Source organism: Bos grunniens, chromosome 2, assembly GCF_055505025.1.
Source record: "Bos grunniens cultivar Pamir isolate PY7600 chromosome 2, Bosgru_T2T1.0, whole genome shotgun sequence".
Classification (NCBI taxonomy): domain Eukaryota; kingdom Metazoa; phylum Chordata; class Mammalia; order Artiodactyla; family Bovidae; genus Bos; species Bos grunniens.
In genome coordinates, this window is record NC_141166.1 from 118029737 (window position 1) to 118044911 (window position 15175).

General features: G+C 38.5%; 1 protein-coding gene and 1 long non-coding RNA gene across 3 annotated transcripts in view; one reads left to right on the plus strand and one right to left on the minus strand.

The window, feature by feature from the left end:
• Window positions 1-15175, minus strand: part of PDE11A (phosphodiesterase 11A) — a 427416-nt gene that overhangs the window by 372123 nt on the left and 40118 nt on the right. The window lies entirely within an intron of this gene.
• LOC147378633 (uncharacterized) lies at window positions 1042-4589 on the plus strand. 2 transcript variants are annotated; one of them, XR_015149791.1, is made up of 3 exons: window positions 1042-1121; window positions 2624-2801; window positions 4381-4589. It is a non-coding gene; the product is annotated as an uncharacterized LOC147378633 (long non-coding RNA). The 2 variants fall into 2 exon arrangements; XR_015149792.1 differs by lacking the exon at window positions 1042-1121 and adding an exon at window positions 1926-2215.

Below are 15175 nucleotides of genomic sequence, written 5' to 3' on the forward strand. Positions count from 1 at the left end.
AGATACCTTATGATGTCTTGTTTTGATACACTCTACAACAATTTAAATGAATAAACGAAAGCTTCTTGTATTAACATGAACAAATATCAAAAACATGTTAAAAGAAGCAAAGTGCTACAATCTGATACCATCTATATAATACCACCAGTATTTAAAAATAATGCTAAATATTATGTAGCAAAGTACACTGCATGCATAAGAATAATAAACTCTAAACTGATATGCATGGTTGGTTAGCTCCAGGGAGGAAGAGAGGAGATGGCATGAGGGAGAGAGAGGGTGAGGCTTCAGCTCTTAACAACCAATTTTTCCTTGCTAAAAAACAAACAAACAAACAAACAAAAAAAAAACTTTGAAGCAAATATAGTACAATGTTGAGACTCTATAAACCTTGATGGCCCATTCTTATCTAAAAGTTTGAAATATTTTACAATAAAAGTTTAAGACTATTTTTTAAAAGTTAACTTTGTGGAAGATGAGATAGGGTTGGAATAGGAAAAACCAGTTAAGAAATGTCAGTGGTCCAGGTAAGGCTAAGACGGTGGTCTGGGTTAAAAGAAAGCAGTGGAGGCAAGGAGAAATAGATGGGTATGTGAGTTCACAGTGCTTCCTGACACACTGGTTGGGGATGGGGGACTAGAGAAAGATGAAGAATCTTAGGTTTTAATTCGAGACGCTGTCTACATGGAAGCACCATTTACTGGGATGGGGAACAGTGAGATGAAGGTGAAAGTCTACATATAAAGAAAGCCAAGAAGGTTGATAAAAACATTTAAAAAATTTTTTTAAAAAGGTTGATAAATCAGTGAGTGCATCCTGTGACCTAAATCAGTGGTTCTTTACTCTGGCTGCAGGTGAGAATTACCTGAGAAGGTTGACTCAATCAGGATGAAGCTTTGATTTTTAATTGGTTTTAAATGCTCATAAATGATTCTCATATGAGACCAATTGTCCAAAATGATGAAGAGCTTAGTCACTAGTAAGATCAATAAAGTTCGCTAATGAGAAAAAAGCCTTAAAATGGGAAGGAAGAAAGATGATGTCATGGCATGTATTTTGGTGGTTATATATTAGTGATGTGGACCCTGTGAGACTGGACTGGAAAGTCCACTCTGGAATAGGTGAGCCTTTCTGCTCTTATCTTTGTGATGGTCTGTATCTCTGGAGAAGGGCCTCATCCACCACAATCCAACTCTGAGTTAATCAACCACCAAGACTATGGGGTATTCATTGCCAAAATAGTCAAAGCCACACGAAAACAACAGACATACGGGTGCCCGGTCGTGACCAAGGGGAACACAAATATAGTAAACCCTCTGCACCCTCTTTTCAACTCTCTACATTCACCTGATAAACTTGTAACTAGAGGAGAAAAAGATAATTATGTTGATATATGTGGTAAGTGTTAATCTTCCAATTTAAAAGCTGAGAAGAATGATTCATTTCATAAAGTCTTAATGGTTTTTTAAATATAATGCATGGTAAAACATACTTTGTCCATGTCTTCATCACACTATTTATGGGAATATTCTCCCAAATTAACTCAAAATTTGATATAATTCATCTAATGAGAGGTCAGAAGAGTTGATACAATTGCCTACCTCCCTAATTATATTAATCCTCTAGATTAATTTCCAATTTAAGAAAATTAAGAAAGCTGAGCCCAAAACTGAGGTATAAATTAATGGCAGGAGATGAAGAGAACTAAGGATAACTAAATACAGGGACATATTACTCTGATATTGTAGAAAGAATGAAAGCTTAAAAATGGAAGATAGCAAAAAATAGATCTTGCTAGCCAAGCAGCGAAACTTAGGGCACTGTGGAACTCACAGTGTGGGGCCAGGTAGGGTCGGGGTGGATCTCTCAAGGAAAGCAAAATTTTTAAGCTGCCAGCCAAAGGATCAGTGTCCCAGGAAGAGGGAATAGTATTTAAGACTCGGAGGCAATAGAAAGCTGATGAATCTGAGGAAATGAAAGAAGTTGAAGATGGTCCTCTAGGGAAGAGCCAGAGATGGAACAAAACCCAGCAGCTGGAGGCTGACGAAAGGGTGCTTAGTAACCATGTTTTTGAATTGTAAATTTACCATAGAGGACGGGGGGAGTCACTAGAGGGTTTTAAGAAGGTAGGAGGGAGTAATGTGACTGATTCCTCATTTCAGAAAGAGTCCATATGGCTTAAATGTAAAGAATGAGCAGGAAACAAGAGATCCAGGTGAGAGAGATACCATCTCTAGACTGGGACAGTGGCTACTGGTGGGAGGGGTGATGGAAAGGACTGAGTTGAAAGATATTTAGGAGGTAGAATCAATAGGACTTGCTGATTAATTTGATGTAAGGTTGCTAATGCTATTTAATAGAGAAGTAAAAAAAATAACTCCATATATCCAGTGCAGAGATTCACTGAGTGATGAACACAGGAAGGGGACAAACGCTGAGGGGGAAATAAGAGTTCCCTTGTGGCTGTCCTGCGGTTTAATCATGGGCCATTCACGGGGTGGTCACGCTGCCATGTTTGAGACATAGATAGGTAGGCAGGAAAGTGTTCTAATCTCAGGAAAAGGACTTGGAATGCAAAGAAGAGACTAATTTTCTTTCTTTCTTTCTTTTTTTGGCCACTCAGCATGTGGGATCAAATTCACGTCTCCTGCAGTGGAAGCTTGGAGTCTTAGCCACTGGATCACGAGGGAAGTTCCCAAGAAGGGAGTACTTAGATAAGAGTGAAGGACTCTGCTCAATAACTTTACCAGAGGTCTTCAGGAGTTCACCACACACACCAGCAAAGTTTCACAGAAAGCGAGGTAAGGAGGAGACAGGGGAAGTAAGAAGAGAAAAACACTGGGCCTATTTATTGCTGGAAACGGAAACTTAAAAAGGAAATTAACAAATGCCTCCAGGTCGATAATGAAATACCACATAGAGAATGGTGTCCAATTTGTATTCATCTCCTGGAGGATTAAAAAAAAAAAAAAAAAAAAACAAGAAATGATCTACAACAGGAGAGATTTCTAATAAATTAAAGTAAGAGCTTCTTTAATAAGGTTGTTAAAATCTGGAATGAGTTTCTTATGATTGTGGCAGACTCTTCTTGCTTCAAGTATTTTTATGTTATAATATTTTTCCTACCACAGGTATCTTAAGTATAACTGTTCTTGAGAAGTGCAGGGATCCCAGTGCTTTCTGTGCAGAACTACCCTTTGCATTTGACACCTAGCTATGATTTTTAATATTTAAAAAGATCAAGACATAAGGCCAAAAGCAATTTTGTCTTTTATCAATGGAACTGACCTGTGCCCGCTACAGAGAGAACCATAGATAGATATACTTCTGAGCCAGGATCTTGGGCTTGCAGCCTCCTCTGCACATTCCTGGGTTGAACATGATGCCACAGAACATACCCAGAAAGCAGGTCCCACCCACAAGGTCCACTTAGGCTGTAGACAGACCTAACTTCTTCAGTCTGAGCCTCAGGTCCTTGAAAGAAAGAGCTACATTCATTGCACTCGAGAAACCCGGGCTGCCCCAGGGAGACATATTTCAGGGCCACGTAAGAAGCCTCAAAGCAAAAGGGAATCTATCCTGTCTTCTTTTCACTTTCTCAAAGAAGCCACTCAAGGCTCCCAAAGGCAGGAGCCAGAGCTAAGAATCTCATTCAGTTCTCAGAATCAGAGCAAGGATGCATCACACAAATCTCTTTTACTCTCTCTGTGTTTAAGAGCTCTCTCCCAAATACTTGAGAGTAAGGTTATCCAGGGCTTGTGATTTAGCCAAGAACTAGTCTTGACCACCTATAAGGGTGATTGTTTTAACCACAATCTCCTCTACTCTGAGCCCTTCATAGCCAAGGTCATAGCCAAGGTTATCAAACTCTTCAAGTTTGAAAATGTCCACATGATGGGACATAGATGAGAAAGCATGTAAATACAAAAAAGCTTCTATTAACTCCATGAAACATTTAATGAATTTGTATCTGAGTTATTGTTTCCATAGATTACAAAGGAAAAGTAATACATGACACGTGTATATATACAGTAATACTTCAGTCTACAGATGTTGTTAGGTGTTCATAAGAACTGAGCAGTTGCTAGCAACTGTTCCTGACACAGGGGTCACTTGCCGAGCTTTAGGTAACTACTCATGCCCTAGCCCCATCCTGACCAATTAAATCATAACTGGTGGGAGGAGGGGTTGTGCAGGGGATCTGACTTCTAATTGTTGGTCAGGGTTAAGAACCACAGAATTACAGGTCCTTTAATAAGCCCAAGGCTGCCAGGGGTCTGAGGGACCTTGTGAACTACTACTTTAGAGTTTTCAGAACATTTGTTTGTTAGCTTTTGGTTTGGTTAGCTTGGTTATGTTTTCCACTGACTTTCTTCATAGGCTTAGTGCACTGGCCTGCATATCTTACCCAGAACCCTACTGCCCTTCTCCCAACAACAAAAGGTTTGAAGACCAAGTTCAGTCCCACATCTCATCTACATCCTCTTTCAAATGGCTTATGGAGCTGCAAATGAAGAGAAGTTAATGGAAATATAAAATATAAAATGAAAAAGTCACTGAAATGCAAACCAATAGATTGACCAACTGTCTGAAGCTTAAAACTGCTTTTATTGGTACATCAGTAACACCCATTTAATTCCAATTCATAGAAGCATCTCCTCACATTTATGACTGATCATAAAACCACTTATTTTCCCAAAATTGCTTGGAAAGCTAAGCTTTCAAAAATTTTGATTAGTCTTTAACAATTTAATATGTACTATTCTGCTTTTCTCCATACAAAGAAGTATAATTAATTGTTCTGAATTGATGGAAGGCTTGAGAATACACTGCACAAAAACAAAGACACGGCATATGGTAACTAGATAGCTAATGCTTTGAGCATCCAATTTGATACTTGCCGAGAAAAAGTGCAAAATTATCATTGTTGTTCTTAATATGTATTCACAGAATGTCATTGCTCAACAGCAAACAAAAATCTTCCCTCTGAATTCTTTTACACATACACACACACACAAAAAATGTGTAGAGTTTTAAATACTACAAAATATTCCCCAAAAGTATGTATGTTTTTGAAGTGTTACTCTTTTAGGACCTGAAGCGGTGTGGTAGGTGATTCAGTTCAGTTCAGTCACTCAGTCGTGTCCGACTCTTTGCGACCCCATGAATCGCAGCACACCAGGCCTCCCTGTCCATCACCAACTCCCGGAGTTCACTCAAACTCTCGTCCATCGAGTTGGTGATGCCATCCAGCCATTTCATCCTCTGTCGTCCCCTTCTTCTCCTGCCCCCAATCCCTCCCAGCATCAGAGTCTTTTCCAATGAGTCAACTCTTCACATGAGGTGACCAAAATATTGGAGTTTCAGCCTCAGCATCAGTCCTTCCAATGAACACTCAGGACTAATCTCCTTTAGGATGGACTGGTTGGATCTCCTTGCAGGCCAAGGGACTCTCAAGAGTCTTCTCCAACACCACAGTTCAAAAGCATCAATTCTTTGGCACTCAGCCTTCTTCACATTTCAACTTTCACATCCATACATGACCACTGGAAAAACCATAGCCTTGACTAGATGGACCTTTGTTGGCAAAGTAATGTCTCTGCTTTTCAATATGCTATCAAGGTTGGTCATAACTTTCCTTCCAAGGAGTATGCGTCTTTTAATTTCATGGCTGCAGTCACCATCTGCAGTGATTTTGGAGCCCAGAAAAATAAAGTCTGACACTGTTTCCACTGTTTCCCCATCTATTTCCCATGAAGCGGTAGGTGGTAGAGCAGTTTATAAATATGTACAAGTCAGCCTTATTTGTTTAATGCTTGAAGGACACACTTAAATTCATTTAAGTCTTCCAAACTGAATTAGTGGTTAACAGACACTATAAAAGAACTTAATATGAGGTTTAGAACCTTTGAACTTTTTATAACTTTTGCTTTTGAACTGTGGTGTTGGAGAAGACTCTTGAGAGTCCCTTGGACTGCAAGGAGATCCAACCAGTCCATCCTAAAGGAGATCAGTCCTGAGTGTTCATTGGAAGGACTGATGCTAAAGCTGAAACTCCAGTACTTTGGCCACCTCATGCGAAGAGTTGACTCATTGGAAAAGACTCTGATGCTGGGAGGGATTGGGGGCAGGAGGAGAAGGGGATGACAGAGGATGAGATGGCTGGATGGCATCACCAACTCGATGGACGTGCGTTTGAGTGAACTCCGGGAGTTGGTAATGGACAGGGAGGCCTGGCGTGCTGCGATTCATGGGGTCGCAAAGAGTCAGACATGACTGAGCGACTGAACTGAACTGAACTGATGAGGTTTAGAAACAGCCATTGTTATTGCCAAGTTACTTTTCTATTTGGTCATTGTTATTACCAAGTTGGGCTTCCCTGGTGGCTCCGCAATGAAGAATTCGCCTGCCAGTGCAGCAGATCCTGGTTCAATCCCTGGGTCAGGAAGACGCCCTGGAGGAGGGCGTGGCAACCCATTCTGGTATTCTTGTCTAGGAAATCCCATGGACAGAGGCGCCTTGTGGGCTACAGTCCACAGGGTAACAGAGTCAGACATGACTGAAATGACTTGGTATACACATAGTACCAAGTTACTCTCCTTCAGCTGTGTTGCTAAAGTAAACTTGGTTTGCTGATCTTATTTCTCTTTTCTTAATTTCTCTTAGTTGGCACTTTTGTTTGGTCCTGTCTTATTGTTGTCATCATGGCTATTATTATTTATCTTTCTTTTTTTTAAATTTTTTTTTATTTTTTAACTTTACAATATTGTATTGGTTTTGCCATATATCAACATGAATCCGCCACAGGTATACACGTGTTCCCCATCCCAAACCCTCCTCCCTCCTCTCTCCCCGTACTAAGAGATACAAATATATCTTAAGACACAGGAAAATGGAAGAACCACAGCACAGCTGAAACCAAAGTTGGTGAGGTGGTAGGGTATGAAACAAAATGATGAAATCTTAAATTTCTTTAATAGATGGGACAGGTAGCTATTAAAGATACATTGTAAGTGTGCAGATAAATTGTATGTGGAGTTAAAATGCAACTCCATGCTCTATAAGATTTATTATGTATACTTAATACGTCTGAGCCAAACATCACCATATGAAGAGACAGCCATGGTAAGTCCGCAGGCTAGAAGTGCCTTTCTTCCTGGCACAGTGGAGCCATCTAAGGACTTCGGTCAATCAGGGAGGTGAGTCTACAGGTAGAACCAAGAAAGCCAAGAAGTCTGTGACTATGGACAAAGGACTGTCAACAGGGGGTTGTGGTTCAGACACCAAACAGTCAGGAACCAAGGACTACAGGAAAAGCCAAAGTCAAAAACAGTGATGCATGGAAAGCCAGGTCTAAATCAGGAGTCAAGATTAACAGTGACACACTAGAGATTTGGCCTCATTCACTTGCTTGACAAGGACCATAGAAGAAGAGATTAGATTTGCGGCGACCAGAGGTGGGAGGTGGGCGCAGAATTGGAGGAAGGTGGTCAAAAGGTACTAACTTCTATTATTAGACAAGTAAGTGCTAGGAATGTAATGTACAACAGAACAATTAACACTGCTGTATGTTAAACAAGAAAGTTGTCAAAGAGAGTAAATCCTAAGAGTTCTCATCACAAAGGAAAAGGTTTTTTTCTATTTCTTTACTTCTGTATCTATACAAGATCATTTATTGTTCAGTCTCTCAGTCATGTCCGACTTTCTGAGATCCCATGGACTGCAGCACGCCAGGCTTCCCTGTCCTTCACCACCTCCCAGAGCTTGCTCAAACTCATGTCCTTTGAGTCAGTGATGTTATCCAACCACCTCACCCTCTGTCATCCCCTTTTCCTCTTGCCTTCAATAAAAGATCATAAATGCTCATTAAACTTATTGTGGTAATCATCTTATGATGTATTTCAGTCAAATCATTATGCTGTACACCTTGAACTTATACAGCACTGTATGTCGATTGTATCTGGATAAAACTGGAAAGAAAATTAAGTAAGGGCTCTGGGTTTAAAACAAAACAAAACCCAACAAGGATCACCTCCAACAGAAAGCCTCTTTGTTCTTTCCACTCTGGGCAACAGAGACAACTGGAAAGTGGCCTCTAAATGTAACTGATTTGTAAACAGCTGTATCAATGGGAATCTGACTTCCCCACATTTATGAAAAATACAGTAATTTCTAATATGAAGTGTAAATGTTATATTTTAATACATATTTTAATTAGATTTTACTGTTAATAAGTGGAAGTGACTGTTTCTGTATGACAAAAGCTTAATGTTAAAAAGTAATTTTTAAGTTTGCTTTTAAATGTTCTAAAAGTTCTAAAATATTTTAAAACTCATTTTAAAATGTTTTAAAAATATTTTAAATCATTATTTCTTGTGAGAACATGATTATAAATACATGATTACTTAATATTAAAATATATCTTAAAGCTACAATAATTAAAAGTATGACACTGGTTCATAAAATTGATGAAAGAGTAGAAAGTCAAATTTATATGTGTATATACATGTATGTATAGATGTGTGTGAATAAATGTATTTAATAAGAGTATAATTTCAAATCAGTCAGAAAATAATAAGTTATTCAGTTAGTCACATATTTGGGGAAAGTAAGATTCTTTTCTCACATTATACATCAAAGTTAATTGCAAGCTGAATAAGGAGATAAATATACTCATCTCTTGATGAACTGAAATTGTGGGACAGATTACTCAAATCCTGCCAAGACACATTTCTTATTTTAACATGATATACTATTAGAAAAACAGTCTGAATATTAATTATAATAGTCAGTAATATGAGAATGCATAGATCCCACATGCTATGCTATGCTAAGTCACTTCAGTTGTGTCTGACTCTGTGTGACCCCATAGACATCAGCCCACCAGGCTCCCCCGTCCCTGGGATTCTGCAGGCAAGAATACTGGAGAGGATTGCCATTTCCTTCTCCAATGCATGAAAGTGAAAAGTGAAAGTGAAGTCGCTCAAGTCTTGTCGGACTCTTCACGACCCCATGGACTGCAGCCTACCAGGCTCCTCCATCCATGGGATTTTCCAGGCAAGAGTACTGGAGTGGGGTGTCATTGCCTTCTCCGTAGATCCCACATATTATCAAATAAATCCTAAATTTTCACTCAAAAAGTCATCGGTCTTATGTTCAAATGTTGGTCTTCTTTTCTACCAAACCTTTAACCAAAACAATCAGTAAAAGTAAGATCAATTCTATTTCTTTCAGTTGTTCATTTCAGCTAACATTGTTTTCTTTTTCTGGCTAATATTCTTATCAGAAATACAAATGGGGAAAAGTTTCAGTACAAGAATGAATACTGACATAATAAATGAAATCATCATTTACTTTCCCTGAAAATTATATTAACACATTTTTATAATTAAAAAAATTTAATATCAAAAGTAAAATAATAAAAGAATTGAAGAAATATAACTGAAAATTTACCTCATCTCTTAAAGGGAAGTCTCTCAACCCATAATGCCAAAAGAAGGAAGCATAAATACTGAGAGATTTGACTAATAGAAATTAAAAATTTTAAATCTCAAAAATAATACAAAGAATTAAGAATAAAATAAAGTTGAAAAAATATAAACACACCTGGCTGACAAAGTGTTAAATGCTAAACATACAGAATTATTACAAATTAATTAGGAAAAAGGAGCAATAGGTAGGAATTGGAAATTAACAAAAGAAAATACTGATATGAAAAAAGTTTCATATTTCATATAAATATATGAAAACTGTCAAGTTACAACAGTTATAGTTTTTCTATAAAATTGGCAAAGATTTAAAATTTAAAGTGTCAAGATGCCTAACTTAATCAAAAGTTTTTGTGGAAATACTTTTGTATACTACATTGCTGGTGAGAATACAAATTAGTGCAATATACATGGAGGACAATAAGTATGGGCTTCCCTCATGGCTCAGCCGATAAAGAATCCACATGCAAGGCAGGAGACACAGGAAACATGGGTTCGATCCCTGGGTCAGGAAGATCCCCTGGAGGAGGAAATGGTAACCCACTCTAGTATTCTTCCCTGAAAGATCCCATGGACAGAGGAGCCTGGTGGGCTACAGTCCATGGGGTCACAAAGAGTCAGACACGACTGAGGGACTAAGCGTGTGTGAACACAGCAATAAGTAATAAAAAACTTTAAAATTTTCATACTTTTCAATACAGTAGTTTTATTCTAGAAATTCATAAGTAAAAAATGAAAAATATCTAAATATTCAACAGGAAATTGTTATGGATATATGCACTACTATAAAAAAGTATTATATGTTATTATTATACATGCTATATATAATTTTATTCTGACATGGGAAAGGGACAAAGGAAAAAAAGTTTAAAAACAGTTCCTTCAAAGTGTTGGGATTACTATTTGGGACAGCACTATGGTTTCAAAAGTATCCCTGAAAAAAACAGAAGTTATTATACTATTGGGTTGCAAGTAAAATAGATAGGTAAGATATAACAAATGACAACTCTCAAGATGGGAGTGGGTCAATTTTCATAAAGAATAAACTATGTGAAAAGTGGCATAGCACCCTGTTACTTTTTTAAAGTCATTATCATCCTGGCTATAAAGCTCTTTGCCATAAAAATTAAGCCAAATTGAATTGCTACACGGAATATCAAAGGAATTTGATATTTTCTGAAAATCACAAAGAACTAAGAACAAAAAGACTGCCAAGATACTACAGTTGAGCAATGTTCTAATATGTGAAATGGATGGATCTTTCAACTCTCTCAGACTCTGACCCTGTCCACATTTAACTGGTAAACATCACAACATCTTAACGCGGCATAGCATATACAGTATAATGATGGAAAACACTGGATTTACAAAAAGGATGAATACTAGAAATAAAAAACCAGTAGTCTCATATTGGTTTATAAAACAAAATTCTCACCAAAGTATTAAACCAGTAGATATAAGTTTGGAAGAAAATGATAGGAACAAATCTTCTAGCCACAAGAGTGTGTTCAACCACTGAAAACCCAGTTCAGAAAAAGACGCATCACTCACTGCACAGACTTGGGAGCAGCATGTCACTGCTCCCCTCTGATCTTCTAGGTTAGTCCCCGGGCCTGGCTGGTTCCATACACATTCCCATCCCCACTGTCAGCCACTGTGCCCCTGAAGCCTTTCTTTCCTGTTCCCATGCCAGGCTTTATTTCCCTGGTGCTCACCCTAGCTTGGCTGCAAACAAGCAGCTGTGCTGAGAATACTCAGATTCCCTGCAGAAGGTATATGGCCACACCACAAAACACAGGGGGCATGCATCTCTAGCCCTCAAATTTGAGAGGAAGAGTAATGGATCAAACTGAAGGTGTCAATACATGCTTTGTTTCCACCAGATGACTGTTTTCATCAGCAGGACTCATTTATAAACAGTCAAGAGAGACACAGAGTGGACTCAGCACCCGTGGTGCCTTTTCCTGGATAAAGTGTCAGGATACTTTCTAAGACATGCTTGCAAGTAGGAGTCTTCTAGACAGACACACTGGCTGCAGAACTGAGTCAGCCTGATTTGTGGCAGCCTTGTCTAAGTTACTCCACGTTGGACAGAGTTGGTTAGTGCCTCCTAGAACTGGTCTCCTGCCTACTGCCTTGTTCCAAATATTTCCTAGGCCAGCTGGCAGAATGCTACACTGGTGTTTTTATGAACTAGATCAAGCCCTTAGCAGAGCCAGTCAGCTATACCGTTCCTAATATTTTGCAGGTCTGGGTTCTGCTGGCTTAGAAAGATTGGGCATATCGGCTAGCACTCACTCTTACAGAAGAAACAGAATCAGGGACCATTCTATGAATCATAATTTACTTCTGAAATGCTTCAATAAAATGAGCAATCAATTAATCCAAGTACAATTCTTCCTTGGTTTAGGAACTGCATAGGATGGAATAACAAAAACAGAAACCACAACAAATCCTTGGTTTCTCAGATCTATAAGCCCTCGACATGCTCCTTTAGACAGAGCAATAATACACTTCCGATATCTATGGAAACTTCAACTTTAAAACTTATTAGTGAGTCCCTCTGTCTAAGTAAGTCCCTCTGTCTTATTTAAAAAGAAAGATTATCAATGGGCATCATTGGGTATTATGACCCCCACCATAACCACCCACTCATATGCTCATATATAAGTACATCTGATACATCTGGAGACACATTAAACCCCACAATAGGACACGTCATATAAGCGGGCAAGCTGACATTGAACATTGGTGAAAACTGACTAAGAGCTAGGTCATAAAGCTGGCCAATTTTAAATAGTTGTGTGAAATAATTGGTATCATGCAGAATATATCATTTCACACCAATGCACTTTATTAAAAAAAAAAAACCATGTAACTAGAGGAAAAATATTTCAAAATTTAAAATACATTTCTAAACTATCAGTCAAAAAATAAATAAAATGGAAATTATAACTAAATATTATGTACCAAAATGGTAGCACATAATTAAAGAGGTTCCTAAAAGTTTCATCTTAGATGCTTCCATTGAAAAGCAAGGCACAACTTATTGAAGTGATAACCGACCATAAGGAATTAGAAAAAAGAACAGCAAAATAAACTCAAGAAAATGAGAGAAAATAATAAAAATAAGAGCAGAAGTTAATGTAAAAGAAAATAAACATATAATGAAGAGGATCAACAGAGGTCAGAAAAGTAACAAAACATAAAAATCTCTGGAGAAAATAATCAAAGGGGAAAAAGAGAGACATTAAAATTTTTTAAATCAGGAATAAAAAGGGCAAAGCTATAGTTGCTACAGAGATTAAACAGATAAGACATTATGAATATGTTTGTGTCTATAAACTTGAAAACTTATTAAATAAACAATATATACAGTTAAAAAAAAAACTCATAAAAAAATAGAGAACATTAAGAGTCCTACAAGCTTTAAAGAAATTGAATTAGCAGTTCAAAATAGTTCTATTACACACACATACACACACAGGAACCAGACAGATATCCAGGAAATTCCACAAGACATTTGAGCACTGGGAAATTCTAATCTTATGCAAGCTATTCCACAGTGGAAAAAAAAATCATTTGTGATATAGATTTGCTTTCAAAACCAAATGAGGATATTATAAGCAAAGAAAAATATAAACCAATCTCACTAATGAATGAATACGGATTCAAAGCCTCTAAAAATAAACATTTTTACAAAACAAATCAGACAGTGAATTAAAAGGTAATTTGTTACAACCAAGTTGGTATTTCCTAGGAATCCTAGATTGGTTTATCATGAGAAGATCAACAGTAGCTCACCACATTAATATGTTAAGGTGAAAAAATAGTGTATCTTAATAAAGGTAGGAAAACTGGGTAAAATTTTACATCTATCTACTGGTTCTGCAATACGGAAGATCTGGGTTCAATCCCCAGGTTGGGAATTTCCCCTGGAGAAGGGAACAGCTACCCATTCCAGTGTTCTGGTCTGGAGAATTCCATGAACTGTATGGTCCACAGGGTTGCAAGTCAGACACGACTGAGCAACTTTCACTTTCACTTTCTTCATGATGTGAAAAATAACGGCAACAACCTCCTTAGCAAACTGGGAATAGAAGGCATTTTCTCAGCCTGATAAAGGGCATTTCAAAAAACCCACAGACATCTCATAACTAACAGTGAAACTCTAACAGCATCTTTGGTAAGATCAGTTTCAATATAAGGATGCCTGTTTTCATCAATCATATTCTACACTGTTCTGGAGGTCCTTGCATAGTAAATCAAGAAAAAGGAAAGTTAAAGGACTAGGAGAAAAGAAACAAAAACTTTCATTATTTTGCAGATGATATGAGCCCTTACATAGAAAATCTCAAAAAACAAAGCTTAACACATCGGGGTTATTTAATAAATGTTGAGAAAAATAAACAATAAAATAGTTGTGAGGATTAAGTGAAATAATCTATGTTGACTATTTGGTGCATAGTAGTAATTTTGTTAATACTAATTTCCTTCCCCCTAAAATTTACTTTTAGGTATCAATGTCATTTGGGAAAAGAATTTTTAAAGAGTAAAAATTGCACCCAAATGTTCATAGCACCATTAATTACAATTGCCAAGATATGGAAGCAACCTAAATGTCCGTCAACAGATGAAAGAATAAAGAAGATGTGTGTGTGTGTGTGTAAGTTTGTGTGTGTGTGTGTGTGAGTATGCATGTGCACATGGAATACTGCTGCTGCTGCTGCTGCTAAGTCACTTCAGTCATGTCCAACTCTGTGCGACCCCATAGACGGCAGCCCACCAAGCTCCGCCATCCCTGGGATTCTCTAGGCAAGAACACTGGAGTGGGTTGCCATTTCCTTTTCCAATGCATGAAAGTGAAAAGTGAAAGTGAAGTCACTCAGTCGTGTCTGACTCTTCACGACCCCATGGACTGCATGCAGCCTACCAGGCTCCTCTGTCCAAGGGATTTTCCAGACAAGAGTACTGGAGTGGGTTGCCATTGCCTTCTCTGACATGGAATACTACTCAGCCATAAAAGGAAGAAAATCCACAACAATGTGGATGAATTTAAAGGGCAATATGCTACAAGGTGCTGAAGCAAGTCCATCCGGACACAGGCATCTCGTCCAAGGCCATGGGAATCATGAACTCCTTCGTCAACGACATTTTCGAGCGCATTGCTGGCGAGGCATCGCACCTGGCGCATTACAACAAGCACTCGACTATCACATCCAGGGAGATCCAAACCGCCCTGCGCTTGCTGCTACCTGGGGAGCTGGCCAAGCATGCTGTGTCCAAGGGCACTAAGGCTGTCACCAAGTATACCAGCTCCAAGTAAATATAATATGCCTAGCCGCTGTTAACAGAGAAGGCAGTGGCACCCCACTCCAGTACTCTTGCCTGGAAAATCCCATGGACGGAGGGCCTGGTGGGCTATAGTCCATGGGGTCGCTAAGAGTCGGACACGACTGAGTGACTTCACTTTCACTTTCATGCTACACACAAATATACAGTTGATGGAATTCTCCAGGCCAGAATCCTGGAGTGGGTAGCCTTTCCCTTCTCCAGGGGATCTTCCCAACCCAGGGATCAAACCCAGGACTCCTGCATTGAAGGCAGATTCTTTACCAGCTGAGCCACAAGGGAAGCCCAAGAATATAGGAGTGGGTAGCCTATTCCTTCTCCAGAGGACCTTCCTG